The sequence below is a fragment of the Populus nigra genome, chromosome 1 (genome assembly GCF_951802175.1).
Source record: "Populus nigra chromosome 1, ddPopNigr1.1, whole genome shotgun sequence".
NCBI classification, from domain to species: domain Eukaryota; kingdom Viridiplantae; phylum Streptophyta; class Magnoliopsida; order Malpighiales; family Salicaceae; genus Populus; species Populus nigra.
The window spans coordinates 12134471-12142725 of record NC_084852.1 but is presented as its reverse complement, the minus strand read 5'-3'; the positions used below and the strand labels follow the sequence as shown (position 1 = coordinate 12142725).

At 37.4% G+C, this 8255-nt stretch overlaps 1 pseudogene; it reads right to left on the bottom strand.

Annotated features, from left to right (window-relative positions):
* Nucleotides 1-4703: 4703 nt before the first annotated feature.
* LOC133702379 (desmethyl-deoxy-podophyllotoxin synthase-like) lies at nucleotides 4704-6596 on the bottom strand (annotated as a pseudogene).
* Nucleotides 6597-8255: the final 1659 nt, after the last annotated feature.

The following is an 8255-nucleotide window of genomic DNA, read 5'->3' as shown; positions in this document are numbered from 1 at the left end:
TATAGAACTAGCCAAATTGAAGATCCAGCTTCAAGAGTTGTTGGACAAAGGATTCATACGGCCGAGCGATTCACCTTGGGGAGCCCCGATGTTATTTGTAAAGAAGAAGGATGGTACATTCAGGTTATGTATTGATTATCGTCAACTGAACAAAGTGACGGTAAAGAACAAGTATCCGCTACCACGGATAGATGACCTGTTTGATCAGTTGAAGGGTGCGAGAGTATTCTCGAAGATAGATTTGAGATCGGGGTATCATCAATTAAGAATCAGAGAACATGACATACAGAAGACTGCCTTTAGAACTCGCTATGGCCATTATGAATTCTTAGTAATGCCATTTGGGTTAACTAATGCCCCTACAATATTTATAGATCTAATGAATTGAGTGTTCCGGTTTTATTTGGATAAATGTGTGGTAGTGTTTATTGATGATATACTGATATATTCGAGCTCTTATCTGGAGCACGAGAAGCACTTAAGGAAGGTGTTAGAAATATTGAGAGAAAATAAATTGTATGCGAAATTGGATAAATGTGAGTTCTGGCTCAAAGAGGTGATATTTTTGGGACATGTTATCTCAGCTGGAGGAATATGTGTGGATCCAGGAAAAGTAGAGGCAGTTCTAAAGTGGGAGAAGCCCACAAATGTGACCGAAATTCGAAGTTTCTTGGGCCTCGCAGGGTATTATAGGAGGTTTATTGAAGGATTTTCTACAATAGCATCGCCTCTGACCAAGTCGACTAGTAAAGAGGTAAGGTTTAATTGGTCAAAGGAATGTGAGGAGAGTTTCCAGGAGTTGAAAAGAAGGCTTACATCAGCCCCTGTTTTGGCCCTTCATTCTGGAACAGAAGGGTTCATTGTTTACAGTGATGCCTCAAGCAGGGGTTTGGGATGCGTATTGATGCAGCATGGGAAGGTGATCGCATATGCTTCCAGACAGCTAAAGCTGCATGAAGTGAATTATTCGGTCCATGACTTGGAACTTGCAGTAGTAGTATTTGCCTTACGAGTATGGAGACATTACTTGTATGGAACACAAGTGCAGATTTTCACCGACCATAAAAGTTTGAAGTATTTAATGTCGTAGAAGGAACTAAACATGCGGCAGAGGAGGTGGGTGGAATTGATAAAGGACTATGATTGCATAATTGATTACCATCCTGGCAAAGCCAATGTAGTGGCAGATGCATTAAGTCGAAAAGGGAAAGCAGTGATGGGTGATATAGAAACTTCAGAACAAAGGAATGTGAGGGAATTAAAAAGGATGGGAATACAATTAAGTGTGGGTCCTGAAGGGTCACTACTAGCTCATATGAAGATTAGATCGGTGTTACGGGATAAAGTTCTAGAAGTTCAGTTGGCGGATGAGGGTGTAAGGAAAATCAAGGAAAAGATAAAGCAAGGCAAAGAGTTATTCCTTCAAGTGTTGCCAGGAGGGTTGGTGGCGATGGGAAAACGAGTTTACGTGCCTGAGAATAAGACCTTAAAGGATGAGATATTGAAGGAAGCTCATGAATCTCGGTTTGCAACCCATCCTGGGAGCACCAAGATGTATAGGGATCTTAGGGAGTATTACTGGTGGCCAAATATGAAGGAGATAACGGAATATATGTCAAGATGTGGGATATGTCAACAGAGATAGAACATTAAAGGCCGGCAGGAGAATTACAACCACTACCAATTCCAGAATGGAAATGGGAAAATATAGCCATGGACTTTGTAACCGGCTTGCTAAAGGGGAAAAAGGGCAATGATGCTATATGGGTAGTGGTAGATCGACTGACAAAGTTGACTCTGTTCTTGCCCATCAAAATGACAAACCCCGTAGACAAGTTAGCCAAATTATACGTGAACGAAGTGATTAGACTACACGGAGTGCCCATATCAATGGTGTCAGAACGAGACCCGAGATTTACCTTGAGGTTATGGCCATGCTTACAATGAGCTTTAGGAACCGAGGTAAACCTGAGCACGACATTCCACCCCCAGATAGATGGCCAATCTGAAAGAACTATCCAAACACTTGAAGACCTTCTAAGGTCATGTGTGCTAGAGTTTGGGGCTAGGAAGACTTCTTACCGTTGGTAGAGTTCACGTATAATAATAGTTACCAAGCTACTATCGGGATGGCTCCATATGAAGCCCTTTATGGGAGAAAATGTCGCACTTCGATATGCTGGGATGAAATTGGAGAAAGGAAACTCCTGGGTCCTGAAATGGTAGAAATAACAACTGATAAAGTAAGGGTTATCAGGCAAAGAATGAAGGAAGCCCAAGATAGACATAAGAGTTATTTAGATAACCGGAGGAGACCTTTAGAATTCCAAATAGGGGATAGAGTATTCTTAAAGGTGGCACCGTGGAAGGGCATCATTCGGTTTGAAATGAAAGGAAAGCTTGCTCCGAGGTACATTGGCCCATTTGAGGTGATAGCTAGGATAGGGCTGGTTGCTTACCGCTTGAAGCTACCGGCACACCTAGAGAAGATTCACAATGTATTTCATGTATCATTATTACGGAAGGCGGAAGTGGATCCTTCCCGAGTGTTACCTCCAGTTCCTATGGAAGTAAAAGAAAACTTGACACTCGAAACCAGGCCAGTCAAGATCATGGATCAGAGTGAATAAGAGAGTATCACTAGTCAGAGTGTTGTGGAGGAACTCACAAATTGAGGAAGAAACGTGGGAGAGAGAATCAGAGATTAAGGAAAAATACCCCCAACTATTCCTTGAGTCAGGTATGCAGTTTAAATTTCGGGGATGAAATTTTTATTAGGAGGGAAGATTGTGAAGCCCGAGAATAAAATGTACAAAGAAGGGGGGTTTATAATAATTCAAAATATTGTTATAATATAAAATAAAGCAAAAAAAAAAGGAGAATTCTTATATAACCATTAAAAGGGGTTTATGATTTAAGTAGATAGATATGCTGTTTAATTTTTCTTCCGTAAATTGCTTGTATTTTTTAATCATTTATTTTTAATTATATGGAAAATTTATATTTTTGCAGGTCCCTCCCATTCATGTCAGGAATAGATTTTAAGTTCTTTGATCTCTTTTTGTATAAGTTAAGAACTTAGGGACTTGTGGTGTAATTTTGTCATGCAGTAAACATGTAACCTGTATAGAATATTATATTCGTAATATTTTGTTTCTGAAATATTAAATGTATCAACCTATGCTTGAGATATTAGAATGTACTAGACTATGTTAGAATATTAAATTGTGTTGTGTTATATATATATATATATGCAATCTTCATGCTCGAATTTGGCTATTTTAATTATTAACTTATGCGTGTGATGTAAGATGGAGTTTGGGAATGAATATGGTCCTGAGCATAATCTGGAATGAATTATGTAGTTGATTGTACTAAACATGGATGTGATTGTGGATGAGATGTGATTCTAAATGTGTGCAGGGTACATTGTCGATAACTTGGGATCTCCCGGTATAGAGGAGACTCTGCCGAAATTTCGTTAGAAATTTCGGTGAGAGAAATTTTTTTTTTTTTTTGCTCCATCTACCCTTTATAGGGGGGAGATTAACGGATAAACTAATAGAAAAATTAGGGTTGTTACAGTCGATCCCGCTCTCCCTACCCCTATAAATACCACCAAAAAGGAATAGAAGAGGGGAGGAAAAAAAAACCTTGCTAAGGATGAAAAAAATGAGAAGACGAGAGAATATAGAGAAATCAAATGGAGGAAAACAAAGGAAAATAAGAAAGAGAAAAGAGGAGGTTGGTGTCTCTGCACAGGGAAAAAAAAGAACCGTAGCAACTGCCACCATTTCCTCATCGCGAACCTTCGCCAGCCGCCTCAACGTTGCCGTCAGCAGCACCGCGAATACCAAAGAACAAAAAGAGAAGAACAGAAAAATAGAGGGAAGGAGAAGAGATAGCAGAAGAAAGGTAGAAGGAAAATACAGAGAAGGAGGAAGAACAACCAGCAGCGTCCACCGCAAACCACTGTCAGTCCTCCTCTTCGCCCACTGTCAACAACAACACCGCCACCGCATGTCAGCTTCCCCCTCCTTTATTTTCCTTCTCTCCTTCTCTACGTGCAACCTCCACCGTTTACGTGAACAGTGGAGAGTTATCCATGTTCACTAGGCCAGACAGAACTGGCCTAGACCAAAATGGTTGGGCCGGGTTAGGCCCAGTCCAAAAAAATAAAAAAAAAACCAAAAAAGTCTTTTAAAAAAATTATGATTTTCCCGCGTATTTTTCTATCAACTTTGCTTAATATTGGTTTGTACTTTTATACCGTAAAGATACAAAATACGGTCTTAAAATTCTCGATTTTCATCGAAACATTGCAAAAAAATTATAAAAGAAAAAAAATATTTTGTTTTCATGCATACGACCAAGTCTCTCAAAGATAAAAAAAAAAAAAAAATTGTATCGTATTTTCATACAATAAAAATTAAAAAAAATATATGTTCAGCATGCATTTTGCCTTTAATAACCAGTTTATTAAAGTTATAAGAACTAGGCTAATATTTCAAAAATACCCAAAAATATTTTGTTGTCTTTTAGTATATGAGATTACGAATTTATATGTAAAATGTATTCCTGATATTAAAAAGATAGTTTTTTTTTTTATGTTAGAACAGTTAGGTTTAACCCGATAAGAGAAGCAGTTAAATACAAAGCATTTATAGTGTAGGATTATTATAAGTTCTGGGAAAAGTTAAAGATAACACTGAAAAATAAGCAGCTTTTTATTACTATTCTTATCGTGACTGGGCAACACCTTTGGCATAAGGTAACACATAACAAAAGCAGATTTAAGATCATTTTCCTTGTGATTTTCAAGATCTAACAGGATGAGGATGGTGCAAAATAGGAGTTAAATGCAGAGCATTTTTTCTTCTAACCGTGGCACCAAAAGCTTCAGACATGTCTAGACTTTCTGGCTTCATGTCACCGGGGAGCTTCCAGTCAAAATGGTAGAGCAAATTTGCTAGTAGAAGATCGACGTTACTTATGCCGAACAGAATGCCTGGACACATCCTTCTTCCAGCACCAAATGGGGTAAACTCAAAATTAACCCCTTTATAATCAATCGAGCTATCAAGAAATCTCTCTGGTTGGAATCTCTCAGCTTCAACCCAATAATTTGAATCCCTTCCGATTGCCCATACATTAACTAGGACTCTGGATTTAATGGGAATATTGTATCCGTTGATTCCACATTCCTCTCGACATTCTCTTGGAAACAGCAAAGGGAGAGGAGGGTGTAATCTCATAGTTTCTCTGATAACCATCTTCAAGTAATTTAATTCACCGACACTTCCATCTTTGCCAAAGACCTCTCGTACCTCTGTTTGAGCCTTTTCCATCACTTCAGGGTGCTTTAGCAGCTCTGACATTGCCCATTCTAGAATAGTTGATGATGTCTCAGTCCCAGCAATGAAAAGGTCCTGAGTGCGAGACACGATAATCAAATTGAGGTAAGCAAATATTGAGACCATGCAAAACCAAATGTACAGCAATACAAACACTTACCAGGATGACTGCCTTAATATTATCGGTAGTTAAGGAGAAGGCGAGGTTCCCATGTTCCTGGAGATCTAGAAGAACATCTACAAGATCATCTGCTTTACTCTCGTTACTAGAATTGCCCTCCGCTTTGCGAGCTCTATGCTCTTTGATAATGCTTTCAAGTATCCTGTCAGCTTCTTGATGCAACCTTTCCATTCTGGATCTCATCCCAGTTATCCATGGAAGCAATTTGATGGAAGGGAAAAGATCACCTATATTGAAACCTGCTCCCACCTGTATTATTCCCTCAACAAGCGGAACGAATATCTCTTCCTCTTTCCGCAATTTACTGAAGGCTGCTCTCGTAGTGATGTTATATGCTACAGAAAACAGCATCCTGCTAAGGTTGATTATTGATATCCTGCACTAGAAGAAATACTTCCAATAAGAATGGATACCTCTTCCTCCCTGATAGATCTAAAAGATTACACACGTTTAGGACTTAATAGCTCCACGATGGAAATTTTCCGCAACTGCCTCCAGTAGTCTCCATATGCTGCAGTCGCTATGTCTGTGCAGTTATAAAAGATGATTTGTCCTACAAGGAGACGGGGCCTATGAGCAAAGTTGATATCATGGACTTTCATCACTTGTTCAGCAGTTTCTGGAGAAGAAATAACAATGGTCTGAACTTGGCCGAGTTGAAGGTGCATAATAGGTCCATGTTTCTCGGCCAAGTCTCGCAGGCGGTGATGGGGTAGAGAACAAAATAACTGGTGCAAGTTTCCTATCACAGGAAGCTTCCGTGGACCTGGGGGTAGATTTGGAGTGAAGGCTTTGGTTTTCGACTTTTTGAGTATCCTTAATACCATGAAGATAAAGAGGAGTGATGAGAGAAGGACCAAGGAGGTGGGAATTTGAAGCTGCTCCATTATCGAGTGTTGGTTGGTAAATTTGCTTCTCTCTTCTATATATGATCTAGTTTCAGTTGAAGTTGTGAGGCTAACCTTAGCGTCAGCCGCTCAGGACAGGAATCTTTATTTGATAATCATACTTGTCCTGTAGTTGGATAGCATCTCGTTCTACTTCATTTTCGCATTACTCCATGTGTGATATGAGTAGTTGGATCTTACCTCGTTCTATTTCAACAAGTTTGATATAAATTATTCAATCCGAATCATCCTAGACAGATCAGAAGGATTTGCCTGGAATAAACTATTTACTCTGTTTTCTGGAGCTGCAAGGTTATTATTATATCGTTGAACAAGTATTAATTAATTGCAGCTAAGCCTAAACGCCCTGCAATCAAATTGGCGCAAGCTAAAGCATTAATGGAGTCTGATTCTACACACACACACACACGGCTGAACCATTAACACCCATTTCGGAGACTGGGATCTTCAAAGCCTTAGCAATGGCATTAAGCTCAGCCATATTTGGCTCCCCGATACAAATATGACAGGAGGAAATACACAGAAAGTCTCCACTTGAGTTTCTCAAAACCCCACCAATCCCTGCCACCCCTGGCTTTTCGTTAAGACTAGCCATCAACATCCCATTTGTGATGGAGTGGGTTTTAAGAGAAAAATTTCTCGGTTATTTTTATTTTTTCTTAAATTAAATTTTATTTTTAATAATTTTTTATTTATTTATTACTTTTCCTTTATTTTTAGGTTTTTTCTGCTTTTATATTAATTTTAAGGTTTATTCGAGAAGTTGTGATGGAGTGGGTCTTTTATAGAATTACATTATTTAAAAAAATATTCAATAATAAAAATTTGGAGGGGTAACTGTTAGGAGGAATTCTATGTTACTTGCAGTTGTTCTTGTGTTGATTTAGTATGTATTAGCTCAATAATTTATAGAGATTAATTGTCGAATAATAAGGCCGAAAAAGGTTATTGCAAAACATGATATATTGAAACATTAATTTGTCAGCTAATGATGAGAAGGATCTCTTTTAAAATAATATTTGTCAGTTAATGAAAAAACAATTACATAAACATGCAGATGATGATGAGAAGATTTTTTTAAAAAAAATAGAAATTATTAACCAATAACATATTTAATTACAGTAAAGATAATGATGATATCATCAATAATATTCTCATCAATAAATTCAAGATTTAGTATAAAAAAAACATAAAAGGTGATTGACAAACAAACAAAAATTATTGATTTAGATTATATTAATTCTTTTTTATTACAAACTTTCTATTATTAAAAATATAGATTTTTTCAAGGGTTACATAAATAAAAACATGTTAAAGAAACAAGTTTGAGATTTGTAATTTATTATTTTATAATCTAATTAAAGAAAAATAATTTTTCAATTGACATTTCTTGTGCAAAATTTAACAAGAAACTTTTAGAGTTTATATCTACGTAATTTTTGATTGAGCATCCATCAGATCCAAGCAAGAGCAAGTTTTTTCAACCCATAAAGACTAATACAAGAGGTTTTAAGAGAAATTATTTTTTCTTAGTTATTTTTATTTTTTTCTATTTGTCGCACTCGACATCGCGATGGCTTTAAAAATATATTCATTGAAAATTAAAAGAACAGATTTCTGGTATCGTGTTTTTTATGGAAAAAGATCTCGTTTAAGGAGTCATCACCTAATATTATGGTCACTAGAAACCCTAACTAGTCAATAGAGATTCAATGGTTCAGGACTGGTTGTGGCTAGAGAAGGTATTAGCATCCCTAGCGCATCCTACCTGAGGTAAGCTGCATTGCTGATTTTGTCTTAAATTGCTAAAAC